This window comes from Octopus sinensis, linkage group LG12, assembly GCF_006345805.1.
Source record: "Octopus sinensis linkage group LG12, ASM634580v1, whole genome shotgun sequence".
Lineage (NCBI taxonomy): Eukaryota > Metazoa > Mollusca > Cephalopoda > Octopoda > Octopodidae > Octopus > Octopus sinensis.
In genome coordinates this window covers 71,276,153-71,298,290 of record NC_043008.1, presented here as the reverse complement: position 1 = coordinate 71,298,290, position 22,138 = coordinate 71,276,153, and the positions used below count along the sequence as shown (strand labels likewise).

The 22,138-nt window shown below is 35.0% G+C and overlaps 1 long non-coding RNA gene across 1 annotated transcript in view; it reads left to right on the top strand.

The window, feature by feature from the left end:
- The window catches only part of LOC118765554, a 21,741-nt gene extending 2,736 nt beyond the window's left edge, over positions 1–19,005 (top strand). The window contains exons 2-3 of the long non-coding RNA XR_005001416.1: positions 12,041–12,062; positions 18,947–19,005. This is a non-coding gene — a long non-coding RNA (uncharacterized LOC118765554). The remainder of the gene's footprint in view (positions 1–12,040; positions 12,063–18,946) is intronic.
- The last annotated feature ends 3,133 nt before the right edge of the window (positions 19,006–22,138 follow it).

Genomic DNA, 22,138 nt, shown 5'->3' with positions numbered 1-22,138 from the left:
GAACTTACGACACTAAATTGTATTGTTGAGTGTTACAGCTAAATCGCTTAAAAATTATCGAATGACGGCCGGACGGTTGGTTGGTTGGTCGGTGGGTGGGCTGGTTGGTTGGTTTGTCGGTTGGCCGTCGGTCGGCTGGTTGGTTGGTTTGTTGGTTGGTCGTGGGTCGGCTGGTTGGTTGGTTTGTCGGTTGGTTGGCTGGTTGGTTGGTCTGTCGGTTGGTCATGTGTCGGCTGGGTCTCATCAGGCCATCAAGTTCTACGAAGGAGACAAATCGAATACGTCGGCCCCAGTACTCCACTGGTACTTATTTTATCGACCTCGAAAGGATAAAAGGCAAAGCAGACCTCGCCGGAATTTGAACTCTGAACGTGAAGGCGGCCGAAATACCGCTATACAGCTTTCCAGCGTGCTAATGATTGTGCCATCTCATCGCCATTATAAAACTAATACAGAAATCCCTCCACTAGCGCAGGTGCTGCCTTCCCCAAACTCCGCGATAGGTGAAAATTCGCGAAGTAGAAACAGTACTGTACTGTATATTTTGTAAATTATTTTTATATATTTAAGCTTTAATAAACTCTACTAGGACTCTTAGGAGTACCCGTGTCTTCTATGTTTTTGCGAGTGAGGAAAAGGGGTGAGTAGTTGCTTGCGCTACTTTTTCTTCTGTATAAGGAGGTTTTGATAAACTTCCATGGCTCCGTAGATTGCATTTCCAAACTGTAACGCACGAAATATCTGGGGGTCCCACTCTTCCGCCATTCTTTGAAGTTCTGTTAGAAGCTTACATCTTCATACCTTCTCCCTTCCTTAAACAAGTCAAGGAGTCTCACCTCTGCTATTGTGAGCATCTTCTTCGGGCGCTTGGCTTGACTGCCAGAAACCTTAGAAAGTGTAGAATGTTTGGGCGACATCGTAGGGCTTGAAATAAATTCACAATTTTATGCATAAATGCAAACTGCCACACACTCACCTCCCAAGTTTCGTTTTCCATACAGTATGTGCAATTCTTTGTTTACTTATCTACGGTACACAACGTATTTTCTTTTAATATATTTTAATTAATGTGTTATAGAATGCAGTACTGTACTCTATTTTTTATTTATTGAGTTATTAATTTTTAGGTGTTAAAATGCCTATTTTCCAATAAAAATAATTAAAATCTAAAAAAAGTGTAATACCTATCGGCTGCAGAAACCCATGATATACTGGGGATTCCGCGATATAGATTTACATATCAGAAATCTGGGATGTATTGAGGACGTGATAAGTGAACCGTGATATGGGGAGTGATTGCGGTAATCCTTTCAAATATACGCACAAGGCATGAAATATTGAGGAGAGGAATGGTCGATCACATCGACACCAATACTTGACAGCTACTTAATTTATCAACCCCGAAAGGATGAGATGAAAAGTCGACTTCGGCGGAATTTGAACTCAGAACATAGAGACGGACGAAATTCCGCGAAGAATGTTACCGGAGTGTGCCAACGATTTTGCCAGCTAACCGCCAGAATAATAATAATAATAATAATAATAATAATAATAATAATAATAATAATAATAATAATAACAATAATAATAATAATAATATAATAATAATATAACAATAATAATAATAATAATAATAATAATTAGAAGAAGAAGAAGAAGAAGAAGAAGAAGAAGAAGAAGAAAATAAGAAGAAGAAGAAGAAGAAGAAGAAGAAGAAGAAGAGAAGAAAAGAAGAAGAAGAAGAAGAAGAAGAAGAAGAAGAAGAAGAAGAAGAAGAAGAAGAAGAAGAAGAAGAAGAAGAAGAAGAAGAAGAACAGTAATAAAACTGATGCAGTACCAGGCAGTAGCTCTCGTGGCTTCTGATCTTAACTGATTGGAAGTTTTATCATGTACTTTGTTTTGTCTTGGTATAAAAGATGGGTTACAGCAAACATTCTGCTCAGTATACAGATTTGTTTGTCAGTTGTTTGACCTTCACCACTTGAGCATGTCCCTAAGTGGCTGACGATATGTGCATCTCTGATCACGAGTAAAAGTAGTGGGGAGCATCATAGCCATGTGTTGAGAGGGATTCTTTGGGGTTGAATCATTCACCTCTGGAAACATGGGTGTTTCGTTCAACCCTTAAACAACCTTTATTCAGGGACCTTTTGAGCGGGATGGGTTACTCGACTTGAAGAAACTTCTAACTGGGCCCCACCTGCAAGGTCATGTGCTGTTTATCTTGATATGAGATCACCATGTTGTGCACATAGTGTTGTGATGCATGTGCCTAGTGTACCCTTATCAGACGGGTAGTCATGATGGGTATACTGGGCTTCGTATATTTTATCCCAGTGTCACTTTGATGGCATGCACTGCTCTCTCACTCAATAAGAAGAAGAAGAAGAACAACAACAACAACAACAACAATAATAATAATAATAATTGCATTAACAACAACAATAATTTTTTATTTATATACAAGGTTAGCATTTTATAAGAAAGGAGTATACTGATATCATTGATTTTTGTACCTTGGTGGTACTTGTTATTTCAACGACCATGTGCAATTAAATTATTTCAACGACCAGCTACAATCCACATTCGTCTCTTCTCAATATTTACAGATACATATTGCTCAGTTTTCTTTATCCATTTTATTTTAGACCTGGTCACGTCGCATTGCTGAAACAATGTCAGCAGTGAAAGCACAGCACACGCACGTCCCAGTTGTGACGGTAACTAAAGGAAGCAAACCGATAAAACATTGGATTTATGAAGACATGTGTCTAATTTCAATAGCCTCACATTAATGACTGCGTAACATATGGGAGCTTGTTCCGCCTCAGCGTACACAAATGTGATACAACACACCAGTGCAACGATGCTTATGGAAGAAAAAACATAAGACGGACGATTATGCTAAAACCTGTTATATATCGTATTTATGGACAGCTGCGTCGATATAGACATTTTAGACAGAGAAAACAACCGCATAACATGTTGACTTAGACATTATATCATAATACGCAGACACACGCACATACACATGCACATATATATGAATATGCAATGCTTTCGTATGTAGTCTGATGAGCGGGAACGTAAAATTCAAATAACTAGATGAGAGGGTCCTTTGTCATAATCATAAATAACTCTTGCCCCGTAGCACTGAGGACTGTTTGAACTTCTTTCGTGTATTTATGTATACTTCATACCCACATACATGCTCACATGCGCATATATATTTGTGTTGATAAGATACATATATACATAGATAGACAGATAGATAGATAGATAGATAGATATGTAGATAGATAGATAGATATGTAGATAGATAGATTGGTAGGTAGATAGATAGATAGATAGATAAATAGATAGATATATACATATATAGATAGATAGATAGATAGATATATAGATAGATAGATAGATAGATAGATAGATAGGTAGGTAGGTAGATAGATATATAGATAGATAGATAGGTAGATATATATATATATATATATATATATATATATATATATAGATAGATAGATAGATAGATAGATAGATAGATAGATAGATAGATAGATAGATAGATAGATAGATAGATAGATAGATAGATAGATAGATAGATAGATAGATAGATCGATAGATAGACAGATATCGAGTTATGCATAGTGTGAATTTATGCATGTACGTATATTGAGATATGAGTAAATATTAAAGGACATTGGTATGATTAAGATTTAAACCACTTTGATCATAGGACTTTTCAATCAATAATGAACTGGGGTTAAACAACAACAACATCGACGGCAGCAACAACTTTACTATTGATACAATGATGTCATTGGTGAACTGCAGTAAATCACGTGCTCACTGGAGGTGGTTATTTCAAAGTTTAGATGAAGGAATATATGATGATCAGACATATATATCATACATTCAGATGTCATATAAATACCAAGTAAAAGGATTTTTGTCATACTTTCGCCGATTCTTCGTGATAAATTGGAATATCCGAAATCAAGTGATATTAAAAAGATAAACGTAAAAAAGCAAACCATCATCATCAACAACAATAGCATAAACATCAACAACTAGAACAAATCAGTATGCTTGTTAGGTAACCAGAGATATGTGACATATTGCTAATATATATGATATATTTTCTATATTAAATTAATTTAGCAGACGAAAGAATTAATGCGGCAACATTTAAAGAATGAGAAATTGTTTAATCATTCAAGCACAAGCTGAAATATATTCTTCTATAAAATCCAAAACGTTCAATTTAAATATACAACAGCTGGAATTCTACAATAATTCAGTAGTTTCATTATAATACTTCCGGTTTATTAGAACTTAGAATGTCGAATATTATTCTACGAAAGCAAATCATGAAACGTGTTAAATACACATTTCTGCATCAGCATTGATTTCATGAGAAACGTTTTAGTTTTTATTATTCGTTTATTAAGGTTTCTTCTTCCGGAAGTAAAATTTCAAAAGGTACGGACAATAAATTGCAAGACAAGAGGACCTCGATGTAATCATGATACGTAGTTGATTAAAATGTTATATAATGTTTGCTAAGACCCAGGTTAAATTTGACGCTGAAGAGATAGCAATAGATGAAATCAGACAAACAGATGACTTCTTATTAAATGACAGAAAATGGTTTCCTTGAGTGTGATTCCAAACTACAAGGAATGAAATAATTAATTTCAATATTTTCCCGATTGAACTGCAGCTATACTCGGGTACCTCCTGGAAGGTTTAGACAACAATCGATCTCAGTAAGTTTGGTATGTATAATATCAGTCGCGTTGACATGTCCACTAACTTACTTGGATGTAAACAAATCAACATTAATTGTCAAGAGCTAGTGGGGTTGAAAACAAACGCAATGACACGAACACACACATATACATACACAAACAGACAGACACACGCACGCACACACACACACCCACACCCACACACACACATATATATATATATATATATATATATATATATATATTGAAACATTTTGAAACATTTTGAGGTATGGCATTAAAGAAAGTTCTTGTGTAAGGCCGGAAAAATACGAGAAGGTACAAAGTAAACTACAAAACGAAAAGAAAACAGAAAAAAGGTTGCAGCTTTACTTTGTATTTTTTTCGGGGTGAACACCGCTTCTTCAAGACACTTGGTAAAAACGGTAGTTAGAAAAGGTCGTTGATCAGATATGTATTGGAACGAAAGAGGAAGGCGACATGCGTGTAGTTCCTTCTTGTTGTTCAAAGCTGGTCTCAATTTTTTCATATGGAGGGCTTCCATAATTCTGAGATTACCTCTGTTGTGTTAGGTTGCCTTGATGGAAACTTTGAAATTCTGGGTTTGCTATTTCCTAAGACGTTTCTTTAATGAGGTGTCCGTGTGCATATGCTCCTTTATTCGGATGTGTAGTTTCCTAGTCGTGCTCCCTATGTAGCACGCTGCGCATTTACTACAGACTACTTCGAATGCTCCATAAGCCAACCAGCATGCTTGATGTCATTGCTGAGTGTGCATCCTACGGTACTCTCTGAGGCATTTTCCAACGACAGAACTTTCTTCAGGGATGGGCCAGTGTGTACCAACTGTATGTTGAGTCCTTCGCTGCGGATGGCATATTGAATTACTACAGCTATTCGGTCATCGAAGTAGAGCAGTTTAAGGAAGCAGTTTTCCGACTTGGTGTTATTAGCTTTCTTATGTTGTTTACCCACTTATTTGTGTTTCGTGGATGCAGTCGTTTAGTTACACATCGTAGATAGCCGTATAACGGCTCTTTATAAGCAAATTGAGCCCAGGTTTCCTTGCAAACAAATTGAGACTAGCCATGGACGATAGGAAGGAACTACACAAAGCAGACTGGATGCTATAGCAACACCGGTCTGCGCTTGTCAGCTTCCTCCTTCCTCGTTGCCTCTGCCACACACATCCGAGGAACGACCTTTTCCAACTACAGCTTTTTCCATATGTCCCGAAGAAGGGGCTATCAACCCGCAATATAGAAACACAAGGTAAAACTGCAACTTTGTTATCTTTTCTTTTACCTACTCGCATTATTCTGGCCTTACACAAAAGCCTTCTCTAAATATATATATATATATATATATATATATATATTATATATATATATATATATATATATATATATATATATGTAAATATAGATCTGCTAGTAGTTCGAGATCAACACATGGTCCCACATCGCTGCAGACCTCGATTAAATTTAGGCGACTCGCTGATGAAGCTAGCCTTAGCAAACATATTTTGTGTTTTGCTAGAAAGAAGCAGAAACCGCGGTTCGAGTTAAAGTTATCGGTAAACGTTTTTGATTTTCACTCTCGATAAATTCATCCCCTTTTTGTGTTCCCAGCACTCGGCATCTTAATTTAGGAGCCCTTAATTGTATAACTACATGAATAATATTTTTCTATATGAATAATATTTTTGTCTGATGACTAATTCGTCTTTTGTGCTGGGCACCTGGTAGTAAATAATATTACTACCCTTCTTGTTCATATTCGCATATTACATGATGGATTTATTCGTAAAATTCTTCCCGGCATGCCCTATACTGCCGTGTAAGTTTTGCGTCTGCGCAGAGATTTGAAAAGTTAAGATCTGCTAGTAGTTCGAGATCAACACATGGTCCCACATCGCTGCAGACCTCGATTAAATTTAGGCGACTCGCTGATGAAGCTAGCCTTAGCAAACATATTTTGTGTTTTGCTAGAAAGAAGCAGAAACCGCGGTTCGAGTTAAAGTTATCGGTAAACGTTTTTGATTTTCACTCTCGATAAATTCATCCCCTTTTTGTGTTCCCAGCACTCGGCATCTTAATTTAGGAGCCCTTAATTGTATAACTACATGAATAATATTTTTCTATATGAATAATATTTTTGTCTTGTGACTAATTCGTCTTTTGTGCTGGGCACCTGGTAGTAAATAATATTACTACCCTTCTTGTTCATATTCGCATATTACATGATGGATTTATTCGTAAAATTCTTCCCGGCATGCCCTATACTGCCGTGTAAGTTTTGCGTCTGCGCAGAGATTCGAAAGTTATGATCTGCTAGTAGTTCGAGATCAACACATGGTCCCACATCGCTGCAGACCTCGATTAAATTTAGGCGACTCGCTGATGAAGCTAGCCTTAGCAAACATATTTTGTGTTTTGCTAGAAAGAAGCAGAAACCGCGGTTCGAGTTAAAGTTATCGGTAAACGTTTTTGATTTTCACTCTCGATAAATTCATCCCCTTTTTGTGTTCCCAGCACTCGGCATCTTAATTTAGGAGCCCTTAATTGTATAACTACATGAATAATATTTTCTATATGAATAATATTTTTGTCTTGTGACTAATTCGTCTTTTGTGCTGGGCACCTGGTAGTAAATAATATTACTACCCTTCTTGTTCATATTCGCATATTACATGATGGATTTATTCGTAAAATTCTTCCCGGCATGCCCTATACTGCCGTGTAAGTTTTGCGTCTGCGCAGAGATTTGAAAAGTTATGATCTGCTAGTAGTTCGGGATCAACACATGGTCCCACATCGCTGCAGACCTCGATTAAATTTAGGCGACTCGCTGATGAAGCTAGCCTTAGCAAACATATTTTGTGTTTTGCTAGAAAGAAGCAGAAACCGCGGTTCGAGTTAAAGTTATCGGTAAACGTTTTTGATTTTCACTCTCGATAAATTCATCCCCTTTTTGTGTTCCCAGCACTCGGCATCTTAATTTAGGAGCCCTTAATTGTATAACTACATGAATAATATTTTTCTATATGAATAATATTTTTGTCTTGTGACTAATTCGTCTTTTGTGCTGGGCACCTGGTAGTAAATAATATTACTACCCTTCTTGTTCATATTCGCATATTACATGATGGATTTATTCGTAAAATTCTTCCCGGCATGCCCTATACTGCCGTGTAAGTTTTGCGTCTGCGCAGAGATTTGAAAAGTTAAGATCTGCTAGTAGTTCGAGATCAACACATGGTCCCACATCGCTGCAGACCTCGATTAACTTTAGGCGACTCGCTGATGAAGCTAGCGTTAGCAAACATATTTTGTGTTTTGCTAGAAAGAAGCAGAAACCGCGGTTCGAGTTAAAGTTATCGGTAAACGTTTTTGATTTTCACTCTCTATAAATTCATCCCCTTTTTGTGTTCCCAGCACTCGGCATCTTAATTTAGGAGCCCTTAATTGTATAACTACATGAATAATATTTTTCTATATGAATAATATTTTTGTCTGATGACTAATTCGTCTTTTGTGCTGGGCACCTGGTAGTAAATAATATTACTACCCTTCTTGTTCATATTCGCATATTACATGATGGATTTATTCGTAAAATTCTTCCCGGCATGCCCTATACTGCCGTGTAAGTTTTGCCTCTGCGCAGAGATTTGAAAAGTTAAGATCTGCTAGTAGTTCGAGATCAACACATGGTCCCACATTGCTGCAGACCTCGATTAAATTTAGGCGACTCGCTGATGAAGCTAGCCTTAGCAAACATATTTTGTGTTTTGCTAGAAAGAAGCAGAAACCGCGGTTCGAGTTAAAGTTATCGGTAAACGTTTTTGATTTTCACTCTCGATAAATTCATCCCCTTTTTGTGTTCCCAGCACTCGGCAACTTAATTTAGGAGCCCTTAATTGTATAACTACATGAATAATATTTTTCTATATGAATAATATGTTTGTCTTATGACTAATTCGTCTTTTGTGCTGGGCACCTGGTAGTAAATAATATTACTACCCTTCTTGTTCATATTCGCATATTACATGATGGATTTATTCGTAAAATTCTTCCCGGCATGCCCTATACTGCCGTGTAAGTTTTGCGTCTGCGCAGAGATTTGAAAAGTTATGATCTGCTAGTAGTTCGAGATCAACACATGGTCCCACATCGCTGCAGACCTCGATTAAATTTAGGCGACTCGCTGATGAAGCTAGCCTTAGCAAACATATTTGTGTTTTGCTAGAAAGAAGCAGAAACCGCGGTTCGAGTTAAAGTTATCGGTAAACGTTTTTGATTTTCACTCTCGATAAATTCATCCCCTTTTTGTGTTCCCAGCACTCGGCATCTTAATTTAGGAGCCCTTAATTGTATAACTACATGAATAATATTTTTCTATATGAATAATATTTTTGTCTTATGACTAATTCGTCTTTTGTGCTGGGCACCTGGTAGTAAATAATATTACTACCCTTCTTGTTCATATTCGTATATATATATGTAAATATATGTATACATATACATACATACATACATACATACATACACACAAATATACACGCACACACACTCATATATATATATATATATATATACATATATACATTCATACATACATACACATATACACACAAATACACACGCACACACACTCATATATATATATATATATATATATGTATACACACACATAACGGACTTCTACACACTTTTCGTCTATCGACTTTCCTCGCAAGGCATTGGTAACGCCAGAGCTATAATAGGGGGCACTTGCTGAAGTGGCCACACAGAAGACCTCAACCCCAAAACACATGGCCGCAAAACGAGTTTCATAGACAAGAAATAACAATACTGATTTTTTTCCTAGTCTAGTTAATATGATATATTAAAAATTTGTGGTTTGTCCAAATCCAAAATCTTTTCGCGTATACGTCAACATTCAACAACAGGAAATACAAATTTCAAATGGTTTTCTTAATGTTTTTAATTGCCGAAAGCTGATGGAGAAAGAGCAACGCCCGTAATACATATTATAGATTAGAAGAATGGTAGGAGGGTGACACTTAGGCTCTGGCTGGTGAACTTGCCTATACCATTAGGATGAACTCCAATTAATACATCCAACGGCAGAATGGCGGCATTCGATCCAGCGACATTGTAAGTCATACATCACCAACATACAGATTCAATCTCTTTGTACGTATTTTACAAAATTTCTGTTTATTCAAAATTTAGTCGATCAAAAGCTAATGCAAATGATTCACGGAGAGCCCTAGTTTTTTGCGAGAAATGTAGGGTGCTTTTATGCTGAAAGTAGTAGTAAAAAAAAGACAAATCAAATCAAAATAATAGCACTATAATATATTTCTGGATACACTATATCTAAATAAATGAGTGTGTAGTATATGTTTGAATATCCTAAGTTTGTCCGAATGTAGCTGAACTTGTGCTAAACAAGAAAATGTTTCAAACCAAATAGCAAACGATTTTGTCAACTATTTCTCCATTGAATTTCATCTCTCTGGAATCTTTTTCCAGTGTACACGCATATCACAGATATTAACCTGCACACATCAGAGCAAAAATACTTCAAACGTATCAGTATCACCAATCACAGAATACCGGAGGAGCCACGTGTAAGAAATAACTGGATGGGATTCACTTCAATATAAACACGTCCAAACTAAACAGCCACGACAACAAAAGCAAAAGTAACAAAAAAAAAACACAACAGCAACAACAATAACAATACCAACAAGAACAAAATTGTAATTTATGACTATAGAACAAGGTTAAAAATGTCGAGAGAAGGACGTGCAATTGATCGATATCGTATAAAAGCAATTTTTTTTCTTTGTGTTCAGGTGAAACGCACTATGGCAGCCACAGAACTTTGCAAATCTCTTCTTATAGAATATAATTTCAAATAGGGAAGCTCTAGGAATAAAATATATTGAAAACAAGTCTCCCAAATTCCCCAAAAGTAGTATTGAATTTGCTAGTAGAGTGAAAGAGGGAGACAAAATCTTTCTGTATTTTGTATATTCCTGTTTTATAATGCTGTTTTTGTTTTCTGTATATAGCATATTCTCAAGTGAGGATTGATTCCTTTTATTTTTCAGCTGCGTCTAGCATCTTATATCAACTTGCTATAGAATGGAAGTAAAAAAGTTTCCGTTCAGCGTTTTTGTTAGTTGTAAATTTTTAAAGAAACAAATTCATTTCTACTCACCGAAGACTTACTGAAGTGTTTGTTGATAAATATAAAGTCAAGATTCAGCGAATAATAGTATCCATCGAGAGACACATACATCGCTCCGAGAGAAAACAACTAGTTCTTTACTTCATTAACATGGACGACCAATCGATCGTTTAAATGGAAACCTTCTCCATCGTATGTACCTTTGACTTCAGAAAGGTGTCGCCAGTAATTAATGCAGACAGTCTACAAACCAATATATTTCAATATATAGTGTTGCAATGCATACTGGCAGATGTATTAGCATTTCTACTATCAAAACCTATCACCATAATCAGTATGATCATCGTCGTCGTCATCATTATCATCATCTTCTTTATTATCATAAGGCGATTCTATCTCTTGCTATGGAAAAATCAGGGCCTCTGTTGTCTTGGTAACTTCCTTGCTCACAATCTTGCGTTTCTGTGATGGAATGTGGTTGGCGGAGGCGTGTTTTTATAAAACTTCTAGAAAGTTTTTACTTTGAAGAAGAAGTACCACATCGAGATTCTTCATTATGAGATTTTTATTTGAATAGAATGATTCAGAATTATATGATTCTTCAATATTTACGTATGAGGAAACTATTTTTGTTTATGCCAGTTCAACTCAATATATTTAAATTCGAAACTAAATCATTAGTGTTAAAACTAATATCCGTGTTTACTGTTAAAATATTAAAGTAATATTTCTCTCTTTGTTTTTGATGTGAAATGTATTATTTTCTAAACTTTGTTTTCAAGATGTCGCGGTAGCGAGTGTTAAATATTCAACGATATTTTAGTGTGTTGGTAACTTGAAAGTAAATTTGAAACTCCCTTGTCTTTCACGTTACCTATTAGACTCAGACACATAACCCTCCCCACCATATATATATATATATATATATATATATATATATATATTATATATATATATATATATATAATATATATATATATATATATATATATATATATATATATATATATATACATATATTATATTAGATATATACATATAAATATATATATATATATGTACTTGAATATTGGTTGATAATAACACAGGCACACACACACACATATATATGTACATATATACGTATAAACTTATATACGAATGTATGCGTGCGTGTTTATGTACACACATATTGACTTCCTAAATCATTTATTTAGTGGTCACCATGCTTTATTAGATTTATCTACTGAACGTTTCTGAAGTATATGTATGTACATTTTCTATTACCATATTCATATTTATTTATTTAAATATCTCTCCCAAACTAACCCTATCTTTAATCTGTATAGTGTCACATCAAACTGTCGAAGCCGAAATTTTTCATAAATACTGAGAGAATCTCGATAATGATATGGTACGTTGCAATTGATATCATCTGCTCTATGTCATTTGTGACGGCTTACGATAAAATAGGTAACGATAACACTGTATATTTAGTTAGCTGTGATATTTTTTAACGGTGGAATATAATATTTGTGTAACGTTATTGAAATTTATCAGAAATAATCTGAATTTAGTCTCATTCCTATCTCTCTGAAATGGTCGAATGGTACAAATAGCAGGAGTTTAGATTATCCCTTCTGCTTCGATACTATTGAAATTGAACAACATATGGAGTCAAATACGAAGTGTAACTTGGTAATGGTATTGATGATAGACATTGTATCTCATCCACCTAAAAACATTTGTCCTTGTTCCATTGAAAGGAATCATAATTTAATATAACCGATGATTACTTTGGTGTAATTGGTATTACATCTCGCATGGTTACAGATGTTTGTTTCGAGTCTCCCGCATAGCTATCACTCTTTTCTAACCAAAGGACATTTATCAGATATATTATATACGTTTATTTATAGCAGTGTTCGCTTCGAAATACAGTTTAATAATATATTTATACATTATAAGCTGATTCTACATTTATATTCTAAATGTAAATATAAGGTTTATTTGTGCAATGGGTATTGTTGGGTCAACATTTAGCCTAATATTTACACTTCTCAATGTATGTGTATAAGAAAGCAATAAGAAAACTCTGTAAAAGCTTTCATTTCGTTGTTAAGCAAAGAAACGTAATTTTTAGCTAAGTTATCTACTGAAAAAAAAATGATAAAAAACAAAAATATTTTATTGCATACTTGTATATATTTGTATGAAACCTGTTGTGAAACGATATTGAAGCAATGTTATGTAAAAATTAGGTCATTCAGGTCAACGTTGTGTAATACACATGGGGCATGAGTGAAAGACTGAACATGCTTGACCGTGTAGCTAGATAGAAGCTAAATCACCGACGAAAACATTCCCCACCTCTATAGGAAACAATGATTTTCTAGATATGATGAGAATATAGGTATAATATAGATTTAACTAAATTTCACCCCTGATATGGTATTCGCCCGATGTGCACTCGATCAAAACACATTTTAATAAATCCTTGTCGTAGTCGTTGCCATTACGTCAGCTGCAATAGCATCATATACACTATGATTAAATGTTTGAACGTCTCATATGAATTGCCTCTAATATGTTTGTTAATAATCTTGCAAAGCTGAATTTACAGACGAAGCAATTCGCTATATTTAAACTTAAAAATAAATATTAAGAATATTTTTATCTTCAGATTTTTTATTTTTTTTTTTTTTGCCACTTTTTCATTCCTTCAGTTATTCGTTTCTTTAAAAAGGTTTCTGATTAAATTTTTCATCCTGCAACGAAACAAATGGCAGTGATGCACAACAGAATGGAATCAACCAGAATCCTTCAATGCACTAGAAATAGCAACAGTTATTCACTATCAAAATTGAATTATTTGAACGGTATAAGATATACAAAACTACTTTAAACATCATAGCCCTTTTCATATTACAGGATATTTCCGGGTGGAATGAATCTGATCATCGATCTGCTCTTCTGGTTATAGACAAAAAGATTTGGAGACGATTTTAAGCTTATAAGACAGTGATATAGTCTCCATTAACGTTTCATATTTATGCCACTAGTGGAGATATAAACTGTGATAAAGGTCTAAAAATACAAAATTATATGTTTCTACGCCCATCAAATGTTGATAAATTGCAAGGTCGCGATATATTGACCAAATATCATTCGGCTCAGATATTACGTGGCTATCAATTTTTGATTAGAAATTTAAATGCATGCATACATACATACATACATACATACATACATACATACATACATGCATACATACATACATAAATAAATACATATATTGGCACTGGATATTATTCCTTAGCTTGTCGCTGGATCATACCGATATGGTGGAGGGTGTTTATTTTGCAAGCCTTATTGGACCACAAATTTTAGGTTGTGCAATCACCGTAGAGGTGAATTTCTGATGCCTTGTAGCGTCTGAGGATACTGTGGTGACCATGAAAGCAGCGAGTACGAACCCGGATGAAACATAGGTAATGGTCAGTGATGGTTTTCATTGGTTAACTTTTCCGATTAGGTAAGATTAACAAAACAAAACTTCTGGTGAGAAATAAATATTGTTTAATGTACACAATATATAGTTCTGAGCTACTAATAGCTTCATACATTGAAGATATTATGTTGGCTAATTTTTCTTGTATAACTTATATTCATATATGCATATATATATATATATATATATATATATATATATATATATATATATATATATATATATATATATATATATATATATATATATATATAAGAGAGAGAGAGAGAGAGAGAGAGAGACAACCATATAAGCAAATATACATATATATATGTGTGTGTATATATATTATAGAAGTATACATATATATATGTGTATGTATTTGTGTACATGCGTGTTTGTGCTTGTGCGTGTCTGTATGTGTCAGATTGTATGTGGGAGAGTCTAAGAGAGGGAAATGGTCCGCAAATGTTATATTTAAATTAAAACTTTTTCATCTAATATATTAAATGGTTTCTTTCATTGCATATGATGTAACTTATCTCTTCCCAACTTCTTTTCTCTCTCTCTATCTATCTCTTTCAATCAATCTCTCCCTCTGTATCTATCCTCACCCTTCCCTTCTCTTTCCCTCTCACTCCTACTCTCTCTCTCTCCCATTCTCTCCCTCCCTGTCTCTCTTCTAAATTAATATTCGTTATCGTAAGGAGGTTTACCAACAACATCTGCCAAATATTTATCTGGGTATCGTCCAGCTTGATTCCCGGTTCAGATATTAACTACTAAGTCTTGTTAATAGCCAGTCATTGTAAGAAATCCAAAATATTAAGATTCCACTGCATACATCATTTAACAATTTGATGGTTCAGCTTTCATACACCATTAAACACATCATTAACCTCGTGTCATGTATCATTAAGAGCATCTATGTAATTTTACTACCATTTTACATACCTTTTTACCAACCCCATTATCAACTCGCGTCCGTACTTAGCTTCTAACTGTGACCTACACAAACACCCTCATACCCCACCACTACCATTATCATTATTATTATCATCATCGTCGACGTCGTCTTCTTTGACCTCGTCGTCATCATCACAACATGGTTACACCATTGTCTCGGGGAAATAAATATATCGTAGGTATTTCTCTAAACAATAGAAGGAAATATAAAAGTTTTTCGGTGTGAGAAAATAGAATTACTAGAGAAAATATATAATGTATTCAACAACATCAATATCGTAGTGGTCATCGTCGTCGTCATCATCATCAACATCATCACCATCAACATCCTCTCTATCAACATCATCATCATCATCATAATCATCAAAGTAATTATTGAAAATTTAAGTCTTGTATTAGCTATTTACAAAGCCATAATTGTTTCCTTTCAAAACTATCAAAAACTGTTTTATGTAGCATAGAAAATAATATTGGCGACATATTTTTAGAGTAGCAGAATGTATTTTGGTATGCCACCTCGATCGCTTGTGTCATGAGTTCAAATATTAACATGCCCAAGCTTGACTTTCAATCTTTTGCAATAATTAGACAGACTATCAAATCCAGTACTGACGCCAGTTCACCCCCACATTCCCCTCTTACATTCTGTTTTGTGTATACTAAACAAAGACACCCATAAACATATACATGTCTGCTGAAGAGAGTAGGCTCAAAATAGAGAAAATTTCCTTACCTTCCCGAGCATCAAACTAATACACCTGCTTTTTCTTTATACACCTGTCTACGTCTTTTGTTTTTCTGTAAATTTCAACTATATGTGTTTGTGTGTGTGCCTGTGCTTGTGTGTGTGTGCATGCCAACACAAAAATAACATAGGCGCAGGCGTAGCTGTGTGGTAAGAATTTTTCTCCCCAAACCACACAGTTCCAAGTTTAGTGGCGCCTTGGGCAAATGTATTCTACTACAGCCTCGGGCTGACCAAAGCCTCATGAGGGGATTTGATAGAAGGTAACTGAAAGGAATTCGTCATATATATATATATATATATATATATATATATATATATTTGTGTGTGTGTGTGTTTGCGTGTGTGTGTGTGTGTGTGTGTACATATATATATATATATATATATATATATATATATATATACATATGGTGTGTATATATCTATCTGTGTGTGTGTGTGTGTGTGTGTGTGTGTATATATATATATATGTATTTATACATATATATACACACACAGACACACACACGCTTGCGCGCACGCATATATGTGCATGTGGTGCAAAGGGTAACAATATGCCAAACGGTGTATACTGTATACAGTTATATTAGTGCTTAGACCAGATTGAATATACGACATCCAATAACAAATGAAAGGAAAACAAATCCAGGTAAATATGATTTGGCATAAGACAGATAGTCTGGTAGTTCTTAGCGGCATGAAAGCAATGATAAGTTATTCATAAATACATGCATATACATACATACATATATATGCATGTGCAATATATATGTGTGTCTGAGTGTGTCTGTTTGTATGTATATATAATTTTGTAGAAAGCTAGAAGTCAGACCATAGTATTTCTTCGTAGGTAGATAAATATTCGAGGATATGACTATTTTAAACGCTTTGATGCCCTTTACAACCAACTGGCATCTACACACACACAAAACACACACACATACACACACGCACACTTACGCACATACACTTATACACAACTTTTTTTTCGTTGAAATTTGCATCGTTGCCAAGTCAATTGCGTCTCATTGATTAATGCTGACAATTTCACGAATTAATCGCCGATGAATTACTCGCAACTTTCGCGAGCAGCAACAAAATTGCCCGAAGTACAAAAGTACAAAATACACATCTTCGAGACCAACGGAGACCCACACCCAATAATAGGAGCTATTGAATGTTAGTTTTTTTTTACTGGTGTTTATTCCGTTCTGTATCTTATACATATTAGCGTTTCATACTAGTTAGCATGTAGTACATAGCAGCCAGTTGTATCCTTCAAAGCCCGGCTTCAGAAATCCTCAATAAACACCTATTTAACTAGTAATCTATTAAATAAAGTAATGCAATAGTTCTTCCCTGTAACACCAACTTTTCATAGAAATACCTGAAAGATTAGAACATCTTAAAAACCCTTCTTGTAATAAACGATCGTGAATTCAATCAGAATACAAGTTGTATGTACAATGATGAAGGGTTTGATAACATATCAATAAATAATGAGATTAACAATGGAGGATGTATGTTTTCCATCAGATATAAATAATAACTGATGCAAAAAATTATGTTGACATATAACGATTTGATTTGTTAATATTGGAAGTGTATAGCATCTGGGTGTTTGCTAAGCATGACACAGCATTGATTGGTAGATATCCTATATGATGCCTTGCAGAAAATGGAAATTAATAAAATTATATCGATGCGTAACATACACTGATACAAACACAAACATAAATGTATATACACAAGACACAGTGCTAAGCATACCATAATTACATATAAGTATATCTATATCTTTCTCTATCCCATTCACTCATAAACAACTCTCTCTCTCTCTCTCTCTCTCTCTCTCTCTCTCTTATTATATGTATGTGTTTGTGTGTGTCTGTGTAGATAAATAGACAGATAGACAGACAAACAGATAGATAGATAGATAGATAGATAGATAGATAGATAGATATATAGATAGATAGATAGATAGATATATATAGATAGATAGATAGATAGATAGATAGATAGATAGATAGATAGAGAGATGGATAGATAAATAGATACATAGATATGATGTAGCAAACGGTCGTTCCCGTTGTATAAAGTGTAAACTTGCAGAAGCACATACAACATTTACAGGTATTCTATAGTATTAGTTTAGAAGAGGTCTTGAGTAGCAAAATTGGCCTATATATATATATATATATATATATATATATATATACATATATACAGCGAGAGAAAAAGAGAGAGCGAGAAAGAAAAAGACATATATATTTACTTACATGTATATGTGGGTGTATGTGTGTATAATATTTATTGCCTAGGCTTAAATTTCTTTTGTTTAATTACAAGTATTTTCTTGAGAAATCGTGAAAATTTGCCTGTTTTAAATAGAAGATAAACTAAAGATCATTAGACGAAGCCTCGATTGGGTTCCTACGATGCGATAATTAAGGAGTGAACACGCTAAATCAACACCTAAAGTATAATTCTTTTATTTCTAATTTTAAACTAGATTCTGCATACAAAGGACAGGAAGTCTTCAGAACTAAATATTATTCTCTTAAATTTGAAAATCGTGATCGAAGTAAAGATATTATTTATTTTTTACCTCACACATTTTCAAGACAATAATTTCTTTTGTAAAATGCATTAAAAGACTTAAATTTTGTTATCTTGTTCACAATAGCATTTAGAAAGGGAGCGGGTATTAGTACTTTAATATCAATGTTCCTTGGAATTGGTATGTGATGCAGTATTTGATAGTGTGCGTTTGCGACTCTGTGTGTGTTTTCACTTCTACACACACACACACAGAAGTACAATTAAATGTTACAAACCTCATTCAGGGATAGCAAATTCATATGAAAGTACTGTTTAGTTACCTATACAAAGAATATTGAACATTACATCTAACACTCAACTGTAAGGTAGCTATATAAACCGTAGTTTATATATACTTATTTCTTATAATAAACGTTAACTTAGTTAACGGTTATACAAATTAAATGTCCAATTCCTGCATGTTAAGTAAACGGCTGCAAGCCTTTAACTCAGTTAACGGTTTGCAGCCGTTTACTCAACATGAAGGAATTGAAAACCTTTTTTGTATATCTTTATCTACCTCTGAAGAGATTCGACTTTCAAGTAATTTTTCATTTAATTAATTTTCTGAAGGTCTGGATTTGAAAAGTGATGTTTGTCAATGTTTTAATTAATAAATTATAATTTATGGCTTAACCCCTTTATTTTCTCCTCCTCCTCCTCCTCCTCCTCATCATCATCATCATCATCATCATCTTCATCTTCTTCTTCTTCTTCTTCTTCTTCTTCTTCTTCTTCTTCTTCTTCTTCTTCTTCTTCTTATTATTATTATTATTATTATTATTATTATTATTATTATTATTATTATTATATACATGCATTAATGTACTCTAAAATCTGGTACACATGATATAACGGGAAGCTTTATGAAAATAAACAAAAGACGAAGGCAGGTGGAAGACAAACGAACAATTGTATTAGTATGGCGCTCAGGAAATATAAATAAAACAAGTCTTTAACGTTTCGAGCCTACGCTCTTCAACAGAAAGATACACAGAGAGAGAAAAACACAGAAAGAAGGAGAGAAAAAAATGCGTGCAGTAGCTAACGAATCAACATGGCGATCTGATTTCGGCCAGAGGTCAAAGATCAAACATGAGACGCGAGAGCGAAATAAGGGGAGATAATAGGGTTGATAAAAGGGTTGAGTGACCAGCTAAAAGTGCGTGGGAGGGGTCTGGATGTGTGTATGTATAGGGTTGGTGTATGTATTAGTATGTATACGGGTGTGTGTGTGTGTGTGTGTGTGTGTGTATGAGAGAGTATTAGTGCGTAAGATTGGTCTGGACGTGCGTATGTATGGGGTTGGTGTATGTATTAGTATGTATTAGTATGTATTAGTACGTATTGGTATGTATAGGTGTGTGTGTGTGTGTGAGAGAGAGTATAAGTGCGTATGCGGGGTCTGGACGTGTGTATGTATAGGGTTGGTGTAAGTATTAGTATGTACTAGTATGTATTAGTACGTATTAGTATGTATTAGTTGGTGTGTGTATTAGTATGGCACATCATATGTGATGTGATGTGTAAAGTCATGTGGTGTAGTGAGGAGAAGAGGGGGATGGGGGAGAAGAGGGGGAGAATGGGAGGGGAAGAAGAGGGGGAGACGATGGGGGAGAAGGAAGGTGAGGAGGGGGATGAAGGAGGAAAGAGGAGGGGGGAGAGAGAGAGAGGGGAGAGAGGGAGTGAGGGAGCAGGGAAGGGGAAGAGGGAGGGAGAAAGAGGGAAGAAGGGAAGGGGAGTAGGGGTGAAAGGATGAAGGACTGAAGAAGTAGGGGTCGGGGGGAGAAAGGATAGGTGAGGAGGGGGGAGAGGGGGGTTAGATGAGGAGGGGGGGAGAGTTGAGACCAAATGGCGTATAAGAGCGAAGAGAGAAGATTAATTCCTGTTCACGGCGCAAACGGGAATCCGGATGGCCTCTGTGTAAGGACAAACCGAACACAGATATATATATAGATAGATAGATAGATAGATAGATAGATAGATAGATAGATAGATATATTTACAAATACACACACACACATGTATATATATATATATATATATATATATGTGTGGTGTGTGCGTGTGTGTGTATGTATATATAACCAATATCTGTTGGTCTTTTCATGTTTGTTTTCCTGTTTGTAACTGTCCTGGCTACTGCAACTTGCCTCGTGAGAAATAATGTCGTCAAATCATTCTCTAGCATTTGGTAATAATATGGTTGATGTCCAGAATCTTCGTCTTGCACAACCTACACTAGCTATCTGGCAAGGCTTTTTGACATTTTATGCTCTAAGTACTCGCTGGGATCTCTTGTTCTTGAATTGCAAGGAGGTAGCTTTTGAAGTGAAATGTCATAATCTTTTGACATGATTTATTCCTTCTACGAGTTATGTCTTTCGGGGCAAGTACATTTTATTATCTTCTCAGTGAGATGGTCCATTTTTTTAACGTTTTCCTCTGATAAATGCATTTTACCAATCATCCTTTGGCTGGAATTGGCATCACTTCTTAGTTCATACCTCTACTCAAGTTTATTATCTAGCCTAATTATGTTGTTGATTTCATGGTCACAAAATTAGAAAATATAGTCTCTGGTCTCTTTCTTCTGCAGCAGATGTTGTTTCCCTGTCACGATACGCACTTCGTATGACAATACAGATTTAAGACCACGGCTGGTATCGTTGCGATTGAAGTATAACCTGTCCACATCTCCAGGAGTGCTGAATCTGATTTTTGCTTTAACTCAGAGCAACCTGCGTGTTCGGACATCTATCACATCTAGTTCTTGTAGTAAGCGGTTCAGAAGGCCAAACGCAGACGTTAGGATAGGCATTGCAAAAGTATTCTGTGCAGTACACGTGCTGCTCTTTGAGAAATGTGATGAAAATATTTTCTTTACTCTCTTGATGTATTCATTCCTGGTCCTCTTCTAACTTATAGGTCAATCATATCTGAGATTCTCATCTTCTCCAAGATACTTGTAATTGTCATCTTATTATAGAAGCTGTATTGTCAAGTCCTTCATTATTAGATATATAAAGAGGGCACAAAGATGTTTTGTCAAAACTGAAGATTTGGAGTCAGAATAATTCATACAAATGCGCGCAGAAAATTGGGTAGAGAAGTCCAATTAGCTTTTTATGCGGTTGTTGTGTATATATGTATGTTATATATGTATGTATCCTCTTGAGAAATTTTCTCATATTAACTCAAAATGCTAAAAAGCACAAACTATATCAGTAGCTGCAAATAGGTCATCTCCGTAGAAGGGGCACCATACCACCGAATGCCAATTGAGTTTAGATGTGCAAAATAATACTTGGTATGAAAGCAGTTTCTATCTGTTGTAGCTAATTTACACTCCATCAGCTAGCTTTTTACTCATTGTTTTTTTAGTCACTGCTAAACTGCATCAGT